Here is a 24,505-nt window from a genome sequence, read left to right as displayed (position 1 = left end):
ATCTTGATCAAGGTATTGTACCTATGTAATTCATATAACAATGTAATGCAAATTTATAGTTCTTGAAAGTTATTATTACCTACTATTTAGGATAATAAGAAAATGTAGGTTAGTAATTAGTCACCTATTATAATTAAACTTGTAGTCATATTAGGTATGCTTTCAAGGACAAAGATATATTTTAGATACACAAGTAATATTCAAACACTTTGGAAATCTACAGAATATAGCATTTAAGATGTTTTAATAATATAGGTTTTTTTATGACAATGAGATATGTCTACTCCTGACAGCACCAATCTACTTCAGAGAAGATAATGGGCATCAAAGAAACTCCCCATGGAGTTTACTTTCTTTGGGGAAAAAGTAAGCCATTGGGCAAGAAAATGCCTTGCCTTGACTGAAGACAGTGTGCTATTCTACTTGGACAAGCAGAACACAAAAGAGAGTGACTGCCTAACCTTATCAAGACAAGGTGGGACAGTCCTTCAAAAATTCTGCTTCATAGAAAAATCTGTCAAATATTCTAGGCCTTTAGGCCAAAGGATATGGATGGCCCAATGTTGCAGAGGAACTGTGGGTGACTGTTCAGGCAGTCAGCTGTTTCTGTAATTTCTCACATTTTTTTGGAAGTTGCTTGCTTGTACTTCCTGCTTACTCAGTTAATATTATTTCCTTCTGGAGTCTCTGAGGTATTGAAGACTAGATAGTTATAGTTTTCCTTGTTTATGAGACTCAGAAAAAAAATTCACTAAAGAAGTTTAAAGTGTTTAAGGTTGAGGGCTATCAAAGATAGTTTGGGGTGATAATGCAAGTTATGATAGAAAGTAAATTGGGTATAAGACTTTGCACTCATAAAGAAAGGATAGATAATGGAATATTTTCTCTGAATTTGACAAATGCAAATGGACTAGACATTGTTGTACTTATTGCCCTTATATGTTATATATAGCTATGGTACGTATTGTATATAGTTTCTCTTATATTAGTTATAACCTTCTTTTTATATTATATGAAAGAGGAAATATAGTGATATTTTGTTTATGATCTAACAAATAAAGCTTTCCTGAAGATCAGAGTGCAAAGTCAGCCACACTAGTAAGCCATAAAGGCCAGGTGGTGGTGGTGCATGCCTTCAATCTTAACTCTAGAGAGGACTATAAAGTGGGATGAGACAGGAACTTGCTTTCCTTTCAGTCTGAAGGTTTTGTAGAGGTAAGACCTCTCTAGTGGTTGGCTACTTTGCTTCTCTGATCTTTTTGTTTGAACCTCAATAACTGTCTCTGAGTTTTTATTATTCATGCCACAGATAAGTATTTAACAGTCACTTGCTCTTAGCACTTTGATCACTTATGTATCTCTGCACAGACTGCTGTCCACTGCAACAAAGAAGCTTTTTTGACTTCTGAGAACAGCACCAGTCTATGAGTGTAAACATAAATATTTAAAAGTCAGTTTGATAACATGTCCTTTAGTACATACAACAACAGTACCTTCCCTGCTATGACCTTTCAAATCTCAAGTCATGGGCTTTTGTCTGAGTATATAACAAAAATCATGAATTTCCTCCCATAAAGCGGGCCTCAAACACAGCCAGAAAGTGGTTGGTTACCTCAGTAACAATAGACTACTATTTCACTAGTAGGCAACATCTTGCTTGGCAGGTGCTATTTTAACATGTTGGCTCCATCATGGAATAAGACCATTGATGAGCTTTCTCCTCTAGACGCTTGCATAGGCCCCTCTGGCACTATGAAAGACTCTTGTACCAGTTCTTGCTTTTCCTGTTTTTAAATGAAGTTTTTTATCCATTTTGAATTGATTTTTTCAGGTAAGAGATGTAGATCTAATTGTTCTACAGGTAGATGTCCAGTTTTGCCTTCAGCATCTGCTCAATTGATTCTCTTTCATTCTTTTGTATGTTTTTGACACCTTTGTCAAATATTAGATGGAAATAACTCTATAGATTTATTTATGAGTCCTCTATTGTGTTCCATTGATATTCGTGTCTATTTTGGGCCAGTACCATGTTGTCTTTAACATTATAGCTCTGCAGTATAATTAAAAACCAGGTATTATGATATCCCTAGCATTTATCTTTCTGTTTAGAATAACTTTGGCTAGTCATGGTCTTTTGTACTTCCATATCAATTTTAGGATACTTTTTCCTAATCTGTAAAGAAAGTCTTTTGTATTTGATACAGATTTTATTGAATCTATAGATTACCTTTATTAGTAGTTATTTTCACAATACTAATTATGCCAATTCAACATCATGGATGATCTTTTTATCATCCAATATCATCTTTAATTTTTTCAGTGTCTTTTCATTTTAAAGGTCTTTCACTTCCTTAGTTAGCTTTACTTTCAGGTACTCTGTTGATTGAACTCCTGTGAATGGTATACTTTTCCTAATTTTTCCCCCAGTAAGTTTGTTGAGTATATAGAAAAGCTATTATTTATTTGTTTGTTACATGAGGAGTGGGGCCCCTTGTTTGTCCCAGCTTCATGGCTAGCTTACACCTGAAATAACCAATCAGAAACTGTATTAATTAAAACACTGCTTGGCCATTAGCTCTAACTTCTTATTGGCTAACTCTTACATCTTGATTTAGCTCATTTCTACTAATCTCTGTATCACCATGTAGTTGTGGCTTACCAGCAAGATTCTAATCAGCGTCCATCTGAGGTGGAGGATCCATGGCTTCTCTGACTCTTCCCTTCTTCCTTCCAGCATTCAGTTCTGTCTTCTCCACCTATCTAAGTTCTGCCCTATCAGGCCCAAAGCAGTTTCTTTATTCATTAACCAATGAAAGCAACACATGAACAGAAGAACCTCCTATACCATTTGCTTGTGTGTGTTTGCCTATGCATGTGTATCACAGGTGTGCCTGGTGCCTACAAAGTCCAGGAGAGGGCATTGCATCCCCTGGAACTGGAGTGGGCCTCCATGTGAGTGCCAGGACCTGAGCCTGGGTTCTCTGTAAGAACAAGTGCTCTTAACTCTTGAGCCATCCCTAGCTCCTATTCCTTTCTGTGTGTTGATTTTTGGTATTTGCAACTTTACTGAAAGATTTACTGAGCTAAAAGATTCCTGGTGGAGTCCATAGGGTTTTTTATATATGGAGTATGTCATTTACAAATAAAGATAATTTTACTTTTTCTATTTGTGTCCTTTTCATTTATTTTGTTTCTCTTATTGATTGAGCTCAGACTTTAAACACTGTATTGTAAGAATGGAAAGAGTAGTCACCTTCATCTCATTACAGATTGTTGAGTTAATGTTTTCAGTTTCCTCAGTTATATTTAAATATAATATTGGAATATATTTGTCATATATTGTCTTTATTATTTCAGATATGCTCAACCCATCCTTAATCTCTTTTAGGATTTTATCATGAAGGCATGTTGAACTTTATCAAATACCTTTTCTATATCTATCAAGATGATGATGTAAATTTTGTTAAGTTTATTTCTATATATTGATTTGCATATGTTGAATGAGTCTTCCATTACTATGATGAAACTAACCTGATTGTGGTATGTGATCTTGATTGTTCATGAGTTCAGTTTGCAAGGATTTTTTCTTGAGAATGTGTGCATCTATTTGAACCTTGCATTTAAAAAATATTTATTTTATTTTATGTACATTGGTATTTTGCTGACATGTATGTCTGTGTGAGGGAGTCTGATCCCCTAGAACAGGAATTATAGTTGTGAGCTGCCCTGTTGGGACTGGGAATGGAGCTTGGGTCCTCTGGAAGAGCAGAGGTGCTCTTAACCACTGAGCCATCTCTCCAGCTCCCAACCTTACTTTTATTAACAATCAGTACTTTGTTGAAAAAATTTAAAAATCGATAGAATCAAGTAAAAATTAAAGTAGAAGTTTCATTTAACATATGGAAAGATACCAAGTAAATAATCTATAATATATCCCAAGGTCTTGGGAAATTAAAGAAAGCTAAACCCAAAGCAATAGGAATCGTGAAGCAGTAAAGATCAGAGTAGACATGACTGAAATAGAGAGACCAAAAACCTAGTCCAGGGTCTCTGGTGCTGTGGTACCAGAGGAGATAATGAGTTGAGAGCTTTGGTGAGCTGGAGAGCCACAGCATGGTATCAGATCCCATGGAACTGGATTTACAGGTAGTTGTGGCTGTCCTGTGGGTACTGGTAAGTGAACCCAGGTCCCCTCAAAGAGCAGTTAATACTGTTAACCACTGAGTCACCTCTCCAGCCCAAAGCTATTCCTCTTAAGAAACTTACTTGACACGAGACATAGCATGCACAAGACTCCCTAAACCAGTTTTTATCTTCTCCACCTTGTACTTTTCCTATCCTTCTCATCCCCTGGAGCTTCCATCTTTTAATTCTGGATATAAATGGACCAAAAGCAGGGCCAGCAACTCATTTAAGAGGCTAATCAAAAGCTTTTAAAAGTGGAAGGAGGCTTCTGCATTTAAAGGTTCTTGGTTCTAAGCAGCAACAGTGGTACTTCCTAGAGTCCTGAAATGCCAGCTAAAAGATCACTGAAACTGGATAATCTGTTTGAGGAAAATATGGAAAACACTTCAGTGGCACTAAAAACATCATTAGAGGTGTAATCAGCAATTTAGAGTACCATTATTCAGCTTGTCTGTAGTGTGCAGCTGTGACCATGGATCACATCTCTTCCATCAGAGTAGTATTTCTGTCAGATTTCTCTGTGTAACCTTGACTGTCCTGAGACTCACTCTGTAGACCAGGCTGCCCTCAAACTCATATTCACCTGCCTCTATCTACTGAGTTCTGGGAAGGTGTGGGCCACCAGTCCCAACATCATAGTCTTAAAATTAGCCAAAAGTATAAGGCCTTTGTGAATTTACAGGAGCCAAATGTTCTCAAGGCATAAAAAATTATATTTATAAAAAAATTAGAGGCACTTGGACTCCTTTGACACTGCAGTGCTTACTCCTCACCCCAGTGGCCTTCTCTGCCACCAAAGAGCAGAGCTGCTTCTGCTTAGCGTTGAGGAAGCCAAGTGAGCCTAAAGGCAGGGGCATCCTTTTTATTATTGTTTATAGCCTCAGCATTCAGAGGAATTTTAATCTTTGTCTAGATAATCTCTTCAGAGAAAGATGAGTACCTGATCGCAGAAAGGAGAGAAATTCTGAGAGCTAGGCATGCATATTTAATTAAAATTTTATCATTAGAACAACCTAGGCCAGAGCGGGCCTGGTGCAGTGAACTCCACAGGAGCAGGACTGAGCCAGCAACCTGGGCCAGAGCAGACCTGGGACAGTAAACTCTATGGAAGCAGGAATGGATCCAGACCAGGATGTAAGAGCCCACTCCTACAAGGTCAGCTAGAGTTCCTAAATAGGGAATCCTTGAGGCCAGAGAAAAGTCAGAAGAAACAGAAGACAGGGTAGAATCGAGAGTTCTGCCTGGTCATGCTGAAGCAGCCAAACAGCCCAGAGTTTATTTCAGAACTTGCTCATATACAAAAACAGAACAAAACACAGCACAGTCAGTATCTAACCACAAGACCTTTCCTGTCCTTGAGTGAGCAGCCTCCTCTCCCAACACGTGCTTGCTGCTCGTAAGCAGCCTTACTTTCTATCTGGTGTTTCTGAGGTTTGTTGTCAGCAGTATATTGTCTAATAAATAGAATGTTCTTTTCTCACAGGCTAAATCAGAACTCTCTCATAGCCCTCAAGTTATAAGAAAAAGTGAGCAGGCAAACTTGAACTCAAATGACTTCTTTAAGTCAGAAATGACTCCAGATGGAAACTGAGTAACACATGGGCTCCCACACCAGGGACATTTGTGAAAGCTGGACTGCACCAATGACCTAGACCAGAGCAGGCCTGGGAAGCAAACTCAACAGGAACAGGACTGAACCAGCTACCTAGGTTGGAGAAGACCTGAGACAGCAAACTTCACAGGAACAGGTACAGGGGAGCAACCGCTGAGGGAGTAGGCTGTAACCAGAGACCACTGCAGGTCCAGGTGTATAAAAGGAGCTGTGGGCCGCTTCCCGCCGCACAGCTAACTTTACCTGAAATAATTACACGGAAACTGTAGTCATTTAAACACTGCCTGGCCCATTATATCTAGCCTCTTCTTGGCTAACTCTCACATCGTAATTAACCCATTTCTAGTAATCTGTATATCACTGTAAGGAGCTGTCCGGATATCGCCATTACAAAATGGCGCTGGCGGTCCTGCAGCTTGGAGGTAAACAAATCCTTTTGATGTTGCCGTGGGGCTGAGCACCCTTTGCCTGCATTTGCACAACTGAGCCTTGTCCCTAGCCAATCCCGAGGCCCCGAGCACCAGCAGAATGGTATTCACCAAACAGGACAGTATCCGAGTCCCTCCACCCTAGAAAACCAATGTGCCGCTTGATTTTTGCCCCTCTCGCTTCCCGCTCTCCCTTCAACCAAAAGGCTCCAATAAAGTGTGATTTGGGAAGGATCCTTGACTTCGTAGTTGTTCTTCCTTGCTGGTCAAGGAGCGAGCCACATATCACCATGTGACTGTGGCTTACCAGGAAGATTCTAACCTACGTCCATCTTGGGCCGGAGCTTCATGGCATCTGCCTGACTCTGCTTTCTTTCTCCCAGCATTCTGTTCTGTCTACTCCACCCACCTATGTTCTGCCCTATCAGGCCAAGCAGTTTCTTTTTAATTAACCAATGAAAACAACACATAGAAAGAAGACCCTGCCTACATCACAGGTGAGAGTCTGGGGCCTACAAGGGTGTAAGCAGGATCCAGAGACCTCTGCAGGTCTGGGTATGAGTCTGAGACCTCTGAGGGAGTAGGTAGGAACCAGAGACTTCTGCAGGTCTGGGCGTGAGTCTGGGACCACTGAGGGAGTAGGCAGAAACCAAATACCTCTGTGGGTCTGGGTGTGAATCTGGAACCACTGAGGGAATAAGCTTGAGCTAGGTCCTCTGTAGGTCTGGGCACCCCCGAGTCTGAGACCTCCGAGGGAGTAAAACAGAGCCAGAGAACTTTGTGGGACAAACCCCAAGCCAGAGACCTCCACAGGAGCAGCTCAAGACCAGGGACATTTACAAAAACAGGTCTGAGCCAGCAACCTAGGACAGAGCAGGCCTGATACATTGAACTCCACGGGAGTGGAGCAAACCCTGAAAGTGCTGAGTAAACTCCAGGAACACTGAGTGACCAACAGATACAAAACAATTGGAAAAACCCCATGTATCTAATCGGATCACCATGGCTTAAAACTAGAATTCAACAGCAACACTAATTCCAGAAAGTCCACAAACACATGGAAATTAAACGATACTCACCTGAACCATCAATGAGTCAAGGAAGAAATAAAGGGAGAAATTAAAGACTTCCTAAAATTCAATGAAAATGACTACACAACATACTCAAATTTATGGAACACAATGAAAGCACTGTTAAGAGGAAATTTCACAGCACTAAATGTCCACATAAAGAAGCTAGAAAAAAGTGAAAGAACATTTGAAAACTTTAGAACAAAAAGAAACAAACTCACCCAAGAGAACTAGGAGGTAGAAAATAATAAAATTGAGAGCTGAAATCAACAAAATAGAAACAAAACAATACAAAGAATCAATAAGACAAAGAGTTGGTTCTTGGAGAAAATCAACAAAATAGACAAACCTTTATCCAAACTAAACAAAGGCAAAGCGAGAATTAACAAATTCCAAATTAACAAAATCAGAAATGAAAAAGGGGACATAACAACAGACATGGAGGAAATCCAGAGAATCATCAGGTCATATTTCAAAAACTTGTACTCCACAAAATTGGAAAATGTAAAGAAAATGGACAACTTTCTGGATAAATATAACATATCAAAATTAAATCAAGATCAGCTAAGCAAGTTAAACAGACCTATAACTGCTGAAGAAATAGAAACAGTCATCAAAAGTCTCCCAACCAAAAAAAGCTCAGGACCAGATGGTTTCAGCTCAGAGTTCTACAAGATTTTCAAAGAAGAACTAATGTCAATACTCCTCAGATTGTTCCACACAGTAGACACAGAAGGAACATTGCCCAACTCTTTTTACGAGGCTACAATTACCCTGATACTTAAACCACATAAAGACATTACTAAGAAAGAGAATTACAGATCAATCTCACTCATGAACATTGATGCAAAAATACTAAATAAAATACTGGCAAATCGAATCCAAGAACACATCAGAACCATCATCCACCATGATCAAGTTGGCTTCATACCAGAGATACAGGGGTGGTTCTACATATGAAAATCTGTCAACGTAACCCACCATATAAACAAGCTGAAAAATAAAAAAACACATGATAATCTCATTAGATGATTTTGTCAAAAGAAGCTTTTGACAAAATACAACATCTCTTTATGATAAAGGTCTTGGAGAAAACAGGGATACAAGGAACATACCCAAACATAATAAAGACAATATATAGCAAGCCAACATCAAACTAAATGGAGAGAAACTCACAGTGATCTCATTGAAATCAGGAACAAGACAAGGTTGTCAACTCTCTCAATATTTATTCAATATAGTTCTTGAGATTCTAGCTAGAGCAATAAGACAACAAAAGGTAGTCAGGGGGATACAAATCAGAAAAGGAGAAGTCAAACTCTCACTATTTGCTGATGAGATGATAGTTTACATAAGCAACCCCAAAAATTCTACCAAGGAATTTCTACAACTCATAAACACTTTCAGTAATGTAGCAGGATACAAGATTAATTAAAAAATATAATTAGCCCTCCTTTACACAGATGATAAATGAACCGAGAAAGAAATCAGAGGAACATCATTCTTCACAATATCTACAAATAGCATAAAATATTGGCGTAACTCTAACCAAACAAGTGGAAGACCTGTATGACAAGAACTTTAAGTCTTTGAAGAAAGAAATTGAAGAAGACACCAGAATGTGGAACGATATCTTATGCTCTTGGGTAGGTAGAATTAACACAGTAAAAAAAGGCAATATTACCAAAAGCAATGTACAGATTCAATGCAATACCCATCAAAATCCCAGCAAAATTCTTCACAGACCTTGAAAGAATGGTACTCAACTTCATTTGGAAAAGCAAAAAACCCAGGATAGTCAAAACAATCCTGTACAATAAACAAACTTCTGGAGACAATCATTGATTTCAAACTCTACTACAGAGCTACAGTACTGAAAACAACCTGGTACTGGCATAAAAACAGACAGAAGGACCAGTGGATTTGAATCGATGACCTGGATATTAATTTACACACCTATGAACACCTAATTTTTTGCAAAGAAACAAAAAATCTCAAATGGAAAAAAAGCATTTTTAACAAACGGTGCTGGCAAAACTGGATATCAACATGTAAAAGAATGAAAATAGATCCATATCTATCACCATGTACAAAACTCAAGTCCAAATAGATCAAAGACCTCAACATAAAGCCAGCCACACTGAATCTCATAAAAGAGAAAGTGGGAAGTACACTCATTGGCACAGGGAACCACTTCCTAATATAACCCCAGTAGCACAGACACTGAGAAAAACAATTAATAAATGGGACCTCCTGAAAGTAAAAAGCTTCTGTAAAACAAAGAACACAGTCGACAAGACAAAACAGCAGCCTACAGAATGGGAAAAGATCTTCACCAACCCCACATCAGACAGAGGTCTGATCTCTAAAATATAAAAAGAAATCAAGAAATTGGTCATCAAAAGAACAAATAATCCAATAAAAAAAAGTGGAGTACAGACTTAAAAGAGAACTCTCAACAGAGGAATCTAAAATAGCTGAAAGACACTTAAGGAAATGTTTAACATCCTTAGCCATCAGAGAAATGCAAATCAAAACAACTCTGAGATTCCATCAAAACAACTCTGAGATTCCATCTTACACCTGTAAGAATGGCCAAGATCAAAAACACTGATGACAACTTATGCTGGAGAGGTTGTGGGGAAAAGGGAACACTTCTGCATTGCAGGTGGGAATGAAAGCTGGAACAACCCCTTTGGATTATATGGTGATTTCTCAGAAAATTAGGAAACAACCTTCCTCAAGACCTAGTAATACCACTTTGGGGTATATATCCAAAGGATGCTCAATCGTGCCTCAAGGACATGTGCTCACCTATGTTCATAGCAGCATTGTTTGTCATAGCCAGAACCTATAAAACAACCTAAATGCCCCTCGACTGAAGAATGGGTAAGGAAAATGTGGTTCATTTACACAATGGAGTACTACACAGCAGAAAAAATAACAACATCTTGAAATCTGCAGTCAATGGATGGAGCTAGAAAACATCATATTGAGGTAGGTAACCCAGACCCAGAAAGACAATTATTATATGCACTCACTCATAAATGGTTTTTAAACATAAAGCAAAGAAAACCAGCCTACAATTCATAATCCCAAAGAACGTAAACAACAATGAGGACCCCAAGAGAGACAACGATGGATCTAATTTACATCGTAGTAGAAAAAGACAAGATCTCCTGAGTAAATTAGGAGCATGGGGACCATGGGGGAGGATTGAAGGGGAGGAGAGAGGCAAGGAGGAGCAGAAAAAAAATGTAGAGCTCAATAAAATCAACAGAAAAAAAAGAATAAAATAGCTAATTCAGAAAGTTTGATTTTAGAAAAACTAAACAAGGTTTTCAAACACATGGTTAAATTAATAAATAGACTCAATAAAATTTGAGGTAAAAAGGAAGTAGTCTGATTCCAATAAAAGAAGAAGATATTTTAGCCTGTTTATTAGACTACATTCTGAAACTCATATTCCCAGACACTGCAAAGTCCAGGAGGTACAGGGACTAATTAATTACTATACACATATGATCTATAGCAAGTGCATTAAGAAGTTTAAAAGCAAACAGGTCCTTAATTATCAATGAGATTGACTAGTCTCCCAACAAAGAAAGAGTAGGACCCATCAAAGACTGTACAATTATACCAAACCTTCAAAGAGAATTAACAGCAATGCTCCCCATAATAGAAGGGGAGGAAACAGCACTAAGCTCATTGTACAAAACTGTCTAATACCCAAACCAGATGAGAGTACAGCTCAAAAGAATATCGCAGATCAAATTCTCTGACAAATATAGACACAAAACTTCCTAGTAACGTTCCTGAAAACTGAATTAAAAAATGCATTTCAGAAATGCTCACATGTGAACATATGGACAATCTGAGGTTGATTCACACACACAAATCAATAACTGTAATTCAGCGTGCAAATATAATACCTTCTCAGGGTATTCTCGGGGATGAAAGAAGCAACTAATACAGGACATTGGTCCCAAGAGAGGGTTCATTGTTCTGGTAAACCTGACTGTGTGGGTTCTTAGCCTCGGGAACTGGTTTGTGGAATGAATAGCGAAAAGTTTGGAGCCATGGCCCAGAGAAACCCTAGGGTGCGGAGCTGATATCTCTTAAGGGAACATTCGGGTGTGAGAGTTTTGAAGGCCAGACTGCCGAGAAAAAATGTGGATAGTGAAAGCCAGGAGCAGAAAGTTCCAGAAAGGAGCAGGGAACTTAGTTTCAAGCCATTCCTAAGTATTTCAGTGAAGAATCTGGTTGTATTTTGCCCCGTGCGAGGTTTAAAAGTAATGAATTAAATAGTTCGGCACAGGCAAGACAGCTTGGCACCCATGGGCATCGCTTACTGTATTTTGTGAGATCTGCAGTGGGCACTCAAAGCAGAAAGATGGAAAAACTGGGGGTTCACCAAGAAAAGAGTGTGAAGGAGGCCCAAGTGTCAAGACAGGATGGAAGAGGGTGTGGACAAAGTAGCTCTAATTATTGTCATTACCAGAATTAATCAGAAACCAGTACACTTTGCGCTAGGGCAACAGGAAAGCACAGGACCATACCGACTGCCAACCACTGAAAATTCCCAGGTGTAACCATGCCAACATCCTTAAAAAACGTTCCCTGGAAAAGGTGAGAAAACAAAGATAGCCTTCAGGACACTCTGAGCCAGCAGAGCTGCATCGGGAAATATGTTTTCCAGGTACCGGCTGTCCCTGTTACCTAACTAATTACACCCCACTAGGTTCTCTCTCTCTCTCTCTCTTCAAAGTTTATTTGATGTTTTTGCTGGCATGACCCTTGGGTAGTTGGTTGCACCATCCATATTCAGAACTTACTTTTAACATAATAATGCAATGTACATTCCAGACACAAATAACACACACAGTAACATCCTTTAGAATAGCGAAGCACAAGATGCACATACTGGATTTAGACACTGGAGCCAGGGTATGACTAATCGGGAACTCATTGGCCTAGGTGTGTTTGGTGCGGGTGCACAGAACAGCGCCACAACAGGCTCCCAGGGTGACTGAAGCCTGCACACAATTGGCAGTGTGTCTCCGGGATAGTGGGACTGTCACATTAACCAGGCTACCACTATGCAAGTACCACTTCGCATCGGGGTAGAGCTGTGGGAACTGAGGTTTTCTCCAGGCCACATTAACACAGCAGCATTAACCACCGCTCAGATGAGAAGGAGACGGAGTGCGGTCTCCAGAGAAACCCTGCTGCAGCCTGGACGGAAGTTCTAGGACGTCTGAGGACTCCAGAACTGCCGCTCTTGCTGGACTCCCCAGAGCGTGTCTGTTCTCTTCTTCCAGCCGGTCTCCTTTCCTCCCTTCACTGCATCTGAGATTCCATTTTGTCGCAGGACACCAGGAACACTGAGGAATCCTTCTTGACTCCATAGAGACCCTTTATCATGGTGGAAATGGGATGAACCTGCCTAAGATTCTCCATGACGCTCTTGTCCAAGTCTCCCATGGAGAGGCCAATGGCCCAGGCTATACAACCTTTCAGATGGATCACGTCATAGGTCCTGTCAACCACCGGCTTGTGAACCTCTTTCTGCACCAGTTCCCAGGTCTGGGTTGAGAATCTTCAGGGAGATACTGGCAGCCCTCATGCCACCCCACATGGGCACAGTGGAGTCTTCATGCTCCTTATGACCCATCCATGGTAGCTTATCCCACGAATGCCCAGCCTTTCTCCCATCAGGTAACAGAACTGAGCTGAATCCAGATTGTAATCAGATAACTTGGTGTTGGGGAAAGGCACTTATTTTCCAAGTCACAAAGATCAAGATATCCACTGGGTTTGAAACAATAAGCAGCTTGCAATTTGACCTGTACTTCACAACACAGAGAAGGCTGAACTTGAAGATGCTCACATTTCGCTGGCCCACAATGAGTCAGCTCTCTCCCTGTTGCTGACAGTACCCCGTGGTGATAATAGCCAGCTTGGAGTTTGCAGTCATGCTACAATCTTCATCAGAGACAATTTTTGGCATTCTAAGGAAAAGGCTTCCATGCTGGAAATCGATCATCTCTCCCTTCAATTGGTCTTCCCTGACATCGACAGGAGCAAACTCATCATGCCGAGTCCTTCATTAAGACACAGATAGCACCGCCCGGCCATACTGGCGCACGCCTTTAATACCAACACTTGGGAGGCAGAGGCCTGTGCGTCTCTGGGAGTTCAAGGGTAGCTTGGTCTGCAGGGTGAGTTCAAGGGCAGCCAGGGCTACACAGAGAAACAAAACAACAACAAACAAACAAACCAAAGAAACAAACAAATGATACTGATGGTATAAGCCATGCCAACAGCATCAATCCCAACGATAGTGATCTTGTTTTGGGCAGTGTTGGGTGCGAAGCAGAGTGGTCTGGGCTCAGTGACAGTGACTCCAGCACCAGTTCTATCTACTTAAAGCTTCACCTGTTGTTTTTGTTCTGTTTTGAGACATAGACTCTCCACGTAGCGCAGACTGGCCTCAAACTCATGGTCTTCCCGCCTCAGCTTCTTAGATGCTGAGGTTATAGGTCTGGGATACCATCAACTCCTCCTCCACTCCTAAATACACACCCTGAAAGAAATTTTGAACATCTGGAATTACTGAGGAACACACTCGAACCATATTCATACCTACTGGGCTCAGTATTAGGCACTGTCTCATGCTGAGAGTGGCGTTTTCGGTGGCTGGCTGCAATCAGTACCTTTAAATATAATTTCCACTTTGAACTATCCCCCGTTCTTTCCAATGGACATGGACATGCCAGTATTTGTTCATCAGTCTGCTAACCAAGTTTGACTGTGGGTGTCCTAGTGACGTCTATGGAGTGGTGATTTCAATTGTGGAGCAGGCAGGAAAAGCACCCTTTTACGTTGAGGAATGGGAAATTCCACTGGCAATGAGAACATAAAATGTCAAACAGCTAACACCAGCCTAGTGCTCTGCTACCTAAACGTCTACACAGAATAAAGGGGAAATGCTCACAATCTCAATCTTCAAGTTACATCGTGATCTGAACTTCTGAGACATCATCACTCAAACATATTCACAAGGAATTTGAGATACTATCTTTCTTTCCTTCTTTCCCTCTTCCTCCCTTCTTTCCCTCCTTCCCTCCCTCCCTCCCTCCCTCCTTCCCTTCTTTCTTTCTTTCTTTCTTTCTTTCTTTCTTTCTTTCTTTCTTTCTTTCTTTCTTTCTTTCTTTCTTTCTTTCTTTCTTTCTTTCTTTTTTCCAAGACAGGGTTTCTCTGTGTAGCCCTGGCTGTCCTGGAACTCAGTCTGCAGACCAGGCTGGCCTCTGTTGGGAGCTGTGAACACCCCAGATCCTGAATTTCTGGTAAACAACTTGTAATACTTACAGCTGCTCTGAGCACAAGACACTCAGGAGTTCCTGATGGCAGCGGAGTGGTTTCTGCTGGGTTTGACTGGGGCATGGCTATCAGTTAAGGATCTCTATATAAGCGGCTCTGGTACACAATGGGGGGGGGCACTCTTGTTTCAAGGATGACCCGTGTCTCTATCTGTGAGTCTTTGTGTGTTTCAGTCTCCAGCCCCTTGCCCGGTTCACGAACTGTATGGCAGTGCATAGAGCACAGACGGGCGTGGTGCACCACAGGTCTCAAACTCAGATGTCTGCCTGCCTCTGCTTCCTGAGTGCTGGGATTAAAGGCGTGCGCCACCACTGCCCAGCTATGCCACCATCATCCAGCTTATTCATCTATGATATTAGAAATAATCAAAAAGTTTTATGGCACAATACTTTTTGCAATGTTAAGGAGAGACCGAGCATTTACTGACGGGAGATAGATGATGCAATACTTTTAGAAAGCAACTTGAGAGTGTCTGTCAAAATTTGAGCCTAAAGGTTGTGGTGCATGCTTTTAATCCCAGTACTTGGAAGGTAGAGGCAGGCGGACTCTGAGTTCAAGGTCTGCCGTTCATATAGCGTGAGTACCAGGACAGCCAGGGCTATTACTTAGAGAAACCCTGTCAAAAAAAAAAAAAAAACCTATTTACTTTCGGCCAGTCAGCCATTGTTTATCAGGTTAACACACTTACACAGGCATGAAGTGAAATGAAGGTAGATTTACCCATTATCGGATTTTTAATTTTTTGAGATTTTATTTATTTTTTTATTTTATGTTTGAGCGTTTTTTTTCCTGTATGCATACCGTGTGCACCGTGTGTGTACAGTGCCCATGGAACTCAGGAGAGGGTGTTGGCTCCTCTGGGACTGGAGTTACAGATTGTTACAGATTAGCTATCATGTGGGTACAAGGATTTGAACCTGGGTCCTCTAGAATAGCAGCCAGTGTTCTTGAGTGCTGTGCCAGCTCTCCAGCCTTCTCAGAGATTTTAAAAGTCAATTGCTATGATACAAGTGTGTGCATGGTGTGTGTGTGTGTGTGTGTGTGTGTGTGTGTGTGTGTGTGTAGGATGCTGGCAACTTTGTGCATTCTGTTTCTTCTTTCCACCTTTCATATGTTTCAGGAACCAAACGCAGGTTGCCAGGCTTTGCCACCCTCACTGTTTCCTTTGGAAATAACTTGAAATCAACCAGTAAAGAAAGGATTAAACTGTCAAGTGTCCATGCAACGAAAAACCTTGTGGATTTTCAAAAAAATGAAGCAGTTCCACGTATACTGACTTGGCATGTTGACTAAGCCGCAGCTTTAAACAGCAGTGATCACCCAACATATGAAGTACACCGTAGTTCCATGATCTAGAAAAGCTGTGAACGAAACGACTCTTTGCCTGTTTCCCATCCATTCATGACTTATTTGTATGTGTGATGTGTACTAGCTTGTTGCTAGGGCAGCTGAAGCCCTCAGAATCTACTACAGACCGTGTGATTTACCGACAGAAATATTTCTCATCAATCTGAATTCTAGGACTTCAAGATCATGGTGTCCCTCAGGGATTTTTTTTCCCCGCTTTTGTCCCGCGCTTCCGTCTCGCCCGCAAGAACGACGCGGGACACTTAGGATTCTTCTGCAGTAAAGCTTTATGCGTCTTGAGAGGGAGAGCATAAGCTTACATGGCGGAGACCCAGAATGAGGGAAACCCAGCCCTTATAAAGGAAAACAGACCCTGCCCTGGACGTGTCATTCCTGGATTGGTCAACTGCTCCCAGTCCCAGGTGAAACCTTGGGAGTAGTGGAAAAATACCAACACATGTGAGCTTTCTAGCTCACCTGGTGGTGCAGCGCCATCTATGGTGGAGAGTGTGATTACGGCCTTCTACACCCTTCTGAACTCTTTCTCTTTCTTGGCTTGTCGATGGCTTCCCCCGATGGTCTTCCCAAAGTCTTCTGTCTGTGTCTCTGTCCTGATTACATAAGGATAACACAGGCCCGCGGTCCTGCCCCAGTGGCAGCTCTTCACCCGAATCTCTTCTATAAAGAAATTATTTCCAGATGTATCTGGTCCCATTAGACAGTATGAGAATTGGATTTCAGTGGGTGGGTCTGAGCCAAGGAAGAGGATACAGTTAGCTCCCAACAAGAAGGGATTCCTTTCTGGGCCTCAGGGAAGCTGAACAAGCAGCTATGACCCCGCTGGCCCTGGCAGAGGGGAGCTGTTGAGTCAGTCAACAGGTGAAGAGAGAAGCTACGGCTGCCTTTGAAGTTTATGTCTTATGTAAGTGACACAGAGTTTTGAAACTCAGTTGGTGTAACAGGACCCGAGACATCAGTAGGTCCCCAGACCTTAGCACAACTAACTCCTCAATGGGAGTACCATTTAGGCCATAAGATTCAGCACATAAATAGCACCACCAGCCAAATGAAAACAAAGGCCTAATTCATCAAAGTCCATGGTTCTGGGAAAGTCTCTAACTGGACTAACCTTGCTTTTTGCCTTCTGTCGCTCTACATCTGGCTAAGGGTTCCTGTTAATAACTGAAGTGTGTCAACAAAGAATAAGGCTTACTGTGAGTACAAGTTCGCCCCCGAGGAAGGCTCTTTGCTACACTGGGACTCTAAACACCCGGTGCAGCTGCCGGGTAGCTTGAGCTGTCGGCTTGAGCCCACGGCCAAGCAGTCTACTCTGGTAGAGGCCTCACAATAATGAGCTATAAAAATAAGAAGAAAACAGAAAACTTGTTTCTTCTCCACATTGTGAATGTTCCCCCTTAACCTTTGCCACAGTTCAGTATCATAGGCATTAGAATTAGCCAGAGAGATCTAGATCCGTCTCCTTTTGAGTGTGTGTGCATGCACGCGCATATGTGTGTGACCTCCAGGAGCAACCTGCTGAGACTTGTCTCTGAGAAAATTACACAATCCATCCTGGGACAGATTCCTCTACATCAGCCACACGGAACAGTGCTGAGAATTTTTCTGAGAAATGTCCCCATTGCTGCGACTAGTCTGGGCTCAAGGGCTTCTGGTTCACTCAAATAATTCCTCTGCTTTGCTGGAAGAAGGGCATGGAGAAGGCCTGAGAGCCATTCTAGGGCGAGGCTGCCCTCCCGACGTATCAAGGGCCCTCGGTCTCTATATTTGGTTCTGTCTTGCTTCAGGAATACCTACCAACCTTAGCCCCTGTATTGATGGTGACAATCCGTGGGCAGCTTTTCAGTTACTCCCTCAGTCCTGGATCCCATTCTATGCCCCCTTCTGCACTTCCTCTTCTTCCTCCCTACCCCTATAACACTTAACACCTTCAAACACACTGTATTTTCTTGCCTATTCCCAGGAATTGTTGCCTATGTTGTTCATAGATGAATCTCAGGCAGCTGGGTCCATGCCTTGTCCATATAGACACTTGGTAATTATCAGTTGATTGGCAGGCAGAGCACATGACCATCTGCTGGCCACGTCCCTTTCCTTTCTGGACCGTGAATTCATGTGTCCCTTTTCAACATGCTGATCTCCACTTCTCACAGCTGAGGGCAACTAAGGCACCTGGCCTTTTATGTCTTTCAGTTTCGTGATATCCTGTGATTAAGGCAGCAGGAATGTACTAACTTTAGAAATTAAGGCTTACAAATGATGAGGAACTTGGCTAGCAATTAAGATGCCCAGGCTCATCTCCGAGACCTAAGTTTTATGCAATTTGTGACTTGGAGGATCACCTGAGGTCAGAACTTGCTCTTCAGGAAGTCTGCCTCTGCCTCATCCTCTTCCTCACTACACACCTTTTTGTTCCCCTTCCTAGAGACTCAAATCTGCTTCTTCTTCGTCTTTAGAGAAATTTTACAAGTGAGGGTAGGTGGTTAACTGTGAAAGCTTGTTCTGGCTTGTTTTATATCAGCTTGCCACAAGCTAGAGAGCCATTTGGGAAAGGGACTCTCAGTTGAGAAAATGCCTCCATAAGATGGGGCTGTAGGCAAGCCTGTGAGGCATTTTCTTAGTTAGTGATTAATGCTGGAAGGCCATCCCTGGCAAGTTGTCCTCGAGTGTAGAAGAAAGCAGGCAAAGCAAACTATAGTGAGCAAGCCAGTAAGCAGCACCCCTCCATGGCCTCGGCATCAGCTCCTGACTCCAGGTTCCTGCCCTGTTTAAATTCTGGGCATGATTTCTTGCCATGATGGCCTGTTACCTGGAGGTTTAAAATAAAATAAACCCCTTTCTCTGCAAGCTGCTTTGGGTAATGATGTTTTTATCACAGCAATAGAAACCCAACTAAGAGAGTACTTAAGGCAGATTCAGATCTGCACAGCAGCTTCGTTCAACAAACATTGAAGGAACACCTCCTGGGCCCCTGGCTTGAGACAGACGGCAGATTCTGCACAGCACCCCAAGAGGACTTCAGAGAGCTGTTATCATTTGTTCCCCAATCCACATATGAGCTTTTCTGAGACAAGCGAGCCCTTGTGAGTGCGAGGCCCAAATCTAGGTGGAGAGGGGCATGCCCACATCTCACCAAGCCTTTCTATCTTCTTGATTAAACATGCTCGATTTTAGGTGACTTCATGCAGAAGTGGGAACCGAATACTATTTGGCACAGCAGAAAACCCCTAAAACATCCTTCGGCAAGGAAGGCATTATACAATTGTCTTGGAAGTAAATTGCCTTCTTAATTATGGATGCCTGTGGCTACAATTACAGATAAGTAGCTTTTCCCACGTCTAAACTTCTTCCGGCTGACTTCTCTGAGGCCATGCTGGCAAGCCTCCCTGGATTTTCTATTTGATTCTCAGAGGTGGTGGGGGAGATCGAAAGAGCTGGCCTGGCCAGAAGCTCAAAGGGGTCAGGGTTGGGTAGGTGCAATGATGCTGGGAAAACATCGTTTGGAACTGGCCCTGAGGGAAGGTTTGCTGCCCTGCTGGACTTCTAGACCGTCTAACCGCAGAGTGACTTCCCGGGTACCCCTGCCCTTCCTGGGGCCCTTCTGCATTGAATGACTCATGAAGGGAGGACACGAAACTGATGTGAGCCATGTCACACAGGTATCACCCCAGAGCTCCGGAGCAGGTGCCCAAACTTTTTGTCAGGCCTGTATCTTAGACTTCCGTGTCCTAGGGCCAGATCCCATGTTTACCCTCTGGGCTCAGAAGTGTTGGTTCCTATTAAACACAGGACATTATTGTCTTCTGGAAAAGCCGGCCTGCAGCCAGAGGGTCAGGAGGGCGGGGAGGAGACCTGCTGTGGATCCTGACAACACAGGAGCTGACAGCTTCAGCATGTCGTAATTCCGAGCCTTTGTTTGAGGAAGAGGGGGTTTCAGTGGTTTCCAAAGCAGAGCAGAGGTGTCGGCTCCAAGCTTTAAAAGCCAGCCAAAAGCAAGCCTAACGCAGGTTCTCACCATTTCTCTCCTCAGTCATTTTTTGTGGTTTTTGCTACCTTTTGCCTCCATCTGAAATCCGGATATAATTCCCTTGCTTAAAGCCCTTTGAAGAACCAGGTCAGCCGACTTGAGATACGGCTTAGTTTTTTCTCTCTAAGTTTAGCCCTCATGGTCCAGGTGGCTCATCACCTCTCCTGCTCCTCACCTAAGAGGCTGAGAGGGCTTTCCCTGTTGCCTTGGCTAGCTGGACCAGCAGCCAAGACCGTAGGCCCAGGTACTGTCCTTTCTAAAGGAGCTGCCAGCTTTCTGGGCTTATTAAGATGTGGCCAAACCGATCCTGCTATTCCCATCCCCAGCGCACCCTGCTCTCCCCTCTCCAGCCCACCAAGTCTGGGGAGAAGAGCGAAGTATGAAGAGATGGTGAGGGGTTGTGAGGGCAAGCAGTGGAGGGGCCTGCGGACAAGGGCGAGGCTTGGGTGACCATGTTTGCCTCGCCTCACACAGCAGGGCTCTGAGAACCACATCTCACCATTTAGCCAGAAAATGATTATTTGTGAGTGCAGTTATATGTGTTTCCAAGCGAAGCTGCATATTAGGTTGAGAAATGGATTTAAAAAAATTAAAACTTAAAATTTAAAACTTAAAATTGTTTTCTGGATTCTGTTGTTTAAAGGTCAGCAAAAGATCAGCACAAAGTGAAATTCCAGTGATTTCTGTACTTGCAAATGAGTGTTTCCTCACCCTTGGGGGGCCTTAAGATACAGACTTTAATTATTTTACAGCCTGGGTCAAGCATGTTGGCGCAGAGAGGCGTGTTATTTGGCTGCACACAGTTTATTTAACTGAGTGCCTTGGCAAGGGGCAAGAGCATATCCACTTGGGTTTGTCAGGTGCCTGCCCACCACGTCTGTTGTATCACCCTGGCTACTTCACATGCTCAGTGAAGATAGGACAAGACAGGGAGAAGGGCGTGGGCTGTGGATCCAGACTGCCTGGGTTTGAATTCAAACCTATGGTTTGCTAGTTTAGGGACTTCGGGTGAGTTAATTCGTGGATTTATGTCTCACTTCCTTCAAAACTTCCTGTAAAATGAGGCTGGTAGCACCCACTGGGTAAGTTAATATATGTAAGGAATTTGGAATGGCATGCCGTGCTTCAGTGTTTAGGCCTTACTGTGTATGCTGAAGTTAAGGGAAGAAAAAGAGATCTACAAAAACCATTACTATTAGGCCTGGAGAGATGGCCCAGCAGATAAGAGTATTTACTGCTCTTGCAGAGGACCAGCCAGTTCCTGGTACTCAGACTGACCAGTTCACAACTGCCTGGAACTCCAGTTCAAGCTATCTTTCTGAATCTGCACACGTATAGTGTACATATACTCAAACAGGTGCACACATACACAGAAATGAAATAGGAAGTTTTTTTTAACAATTACGTAACACGAGGGCCAGCTTGTTGGGGTATCTGTCCCGTCCAGTACCCCACAGCCGGCAAGCCCCCCCAAAAAATTACACACAGGACTCCATAAGATTATAAACTGATTGGCCCATTAGCTCAGTCTTCTTATTAACTAATTCTTACATCTTACAGTAACACATAATTCTTGTCTGTGTTAGCCACGTGGCTCAGTACCTTTTCCAGCTGTCAGCTTAACTCTCCACTTCTGTCTCATGTTGTTTTATTCTTTTATTTTGGTGTTCTTGTTTAATTGAAGTCACATTCCTTAGTAGAGTATCAATGCCTGAAGAGTATTTTTGAATTACTGATTAATATCCTGTCTTGATTTCAGGTCTTTCCTTTTAGATTGTTGTGTTTTTTTCTGTATTGAGTCTCTTGCCTGATTTCTTTTTCTATCCCAAACCTTCCATGCAATCCCTGCTTAACAGAGATTGTTTGGTAAATCATTACCGCATTCGGTTCTTCGTCTTTGAAATACTTCCCCTCTGTTGTAGAACTTGGGGAGCCTCCGCCTAAAGGGTGAATGTTGCTTTCTGTCTACTACTTCTGTAAGTCTGAGAGTCGCAGGAGAGGCGAAGGCTCCACATGGCCCTGGCTGGCACACCCGACATTGCTTTACTGAGATCCAGTTAAAACACCTAAGTCCAGTTCTAGCCTCTTTGCCATCCAGCATACTGCCCCTTCCTGCATGAATGCCCCTTCTGAGTGTGTCCCTTGTCCCAAATCAGCCTTCTGGAAACTGTCAGAACCCATCTGTTCTTCACCCTGCTGCTGTCCTTTGGTAGTGCTCAGGGGCTGCCCCTCCCAGGTCTTTTCTGTTGATTTCTCTCTGCTCTGTTTTAAGCTCTTCAGTAAGAGTCTCCCGGACATGGAATAGGGGAGTCTGAAGGAGGAGATCTCTGACTTGGTCATGGCCAGTTGTATTTTCTCTTAACTCTGGCCCACATTTTCTCATTCTTCGTAGGATGGGTGCTTTTGGATCATGTCTTGGATGAGTGTGACCTCGGCATGGTGGCTATTGTATATCTCAGCACTTCCCGTGTTAGCAAGAAACCATCTTGAACTTAACTACAAAGCCTGTGCATACATCAGGGAGTTCCTTAGCTCTGCACATTTTCCTATTTCTGGGCAGGCTGCTATGCATTTGCTTAGTATGTCAGGATTTTGACCAGACTTTGATCCGAGTTTATACATAGGATCCGAGACTCGCTTCTCTCTAGTGTTTTCCATTCTTTCTTTCTAGTGTATTTTATGTAGTTCCCACACGGAGCAAACCTCAGCCTGCATGGAAACTACAACAGACCTACAAAAATAGCTGCTTCATTTTCTTAATATCCACCTTCCTCAGTCTCCACTTCTAGTACATCTCTATTGCCTTCGGATTGGTAATTTTATTCATTAATCTGGCTAGTTTTTAACAGCTGTTGGAGTTAATCTATCTGTACTAAAACTGGAAATTGCTGGTAATTAAAAAAAAAGTTCCATCGGGCGGTGGTGGTGCACACCTTTAATCCCAGAACTCAGGAGGACAGAAGCAAGTGGCTCTCTGTGAGTTCGAGGCCAGGCTGGTCTACAGAGCAAGCTTCAGCACAGGCTCCAAAGCTACAGAGAAACCCTGTCTCAAAAAAAATCAGAAAAAAAATAGAGAAGAAAAATGTTCCATTGTTTTTATCCTCCCCCCCCCCCTCGAGACAGGGTTTCTCTGTGTAGTCCTAGTGTCCAGAGGAACTTACTCTGTAGACCAGGCTGGTCTTGAATTCACAGAGTTCCTCCTGCCTCTACCCTCTCAGTGGTAGAATGAAAGGCACGCACCATCACTGCCAAGCCTTGTTTTTATTCTTGCTATTGCTTATGTTAAATGTTGGGAGAGTGAGATTCTGTAATCTAAAAAACAAAAACAAAAACAAAAACCCTTTGCCAAGTTTTCCTGGGAGAGCGTTTTATTACCTGAGCCGTGACTTTAGCATTTATAAAATGGGGCAAACAGTTCTTTTTGAGTGGGCCTAAGGAGTGAGCAGCACAGGTGAGGTCTTTTAGTAGGGGGTCTGGCAGCTGTAAGACTGTCAGGAGCCCTGCCAGTTCCTTCTGAATTATTGTGGCCGAATAGCTGAGCAAACAGCTGCATGGAGAGAGCACAGTCTATGGTGACAGCAGAAATGGCTCTGTCCTAGGCAGCGCCTGGCAGCCACTCTTTCCTATCTTGGTAGACCAGAAAGCAGGGCAGGGTGGGGAGGGGCGCACTATACTTCAAGATCGATGGCTCTTCCTAGGACCTGGTTGCACATCAGACACACAGGGCTGTGGTCAGGATGCTCGTCCTTCTGGGTAGACTTCCATTTCAGGAGACAGTCTCCCTATATGTGTAGCCATGACCACTCTGTTGCTGCACGGGGCCAGTGCTGAGGAACAAGCCTCAGTCTCTGTGGTCTACTCTGTCCACTTGCCAGGGAGTGTAGAGGGATTTCCGGGGATTCCGTAGTGAAGAGTCCTCCCGATGGATGAACAATGGAGACAATGAGGGAAAACTGCATTTTTAGGGAGCAGGAACAGAGAGAGATTGGAGAGATTTGAGCATGAAGGACAGGCTCAGTTTCCAGGCGCGACAACCTTGTAACACATTGACTACAGGGAAGACCACGGGAGCAGAGCCATCAGCCAGCCCTCAGCAGGTAAACCATAGACTCCAAAACCATAACGTGTCTTCCCTTAGCTAAGTGGTCAGTGTGGAATCGACAGCAGTGGCCCTGCTTCGACTCACAGCCTATGGCCCACCACTCCATGCTCATGTGTGTGAGCGAGACCCCTGGATCTGATTTCTTATATCATCATCATCAGTCAAACAGCCAGATATATTATTAATTAAATTGTATATTCAAAAAATGGCTGATTCAGGTATAGTAATCACGCCTTTAACCCCAGCACTCAGTAGGCAGAATAGGAAGGTCCTGTGACTTTGAGGCCAGCCTGGTCTACATAGAGAATGCTAGGTTAGCAAAGGCTAAATAGT

At 42.9% G+C, this 24,505-nt stretch overlaps 1 pseudogene; it reads right to left on the bottom strand.

Annotated features, from left to right (window-relative positions):
* Positions 1 to 12,543: 12,543 nt before the first annotated feature.
* LOC125413156 (L-lactate dehydrogenase A chain-like) lies at positions 12,544 to 22,109 on the bottom strand (annotated as a pseudogene).
* Positions 22,110 to 24,505: the final 2,396 nt, after the last annotated feature.

Source organism: Myodes glareolus, chromosome 2 (assembly GCF_982192425.1).
Source record: "Myodes glareolus chromosome 2, mMyoGla1.1, whole genome shotgun sequence".
NCBI lineage: Eukaryota > Metazoa > Chordata > Mammalia > Rodentia > Cricetidae > Myodes > Myodes glareolus.
Note: the sequence above shows the minus strand (reverse complement) of the source record. Positions and strands in the feature narration are given on the sequence as shown.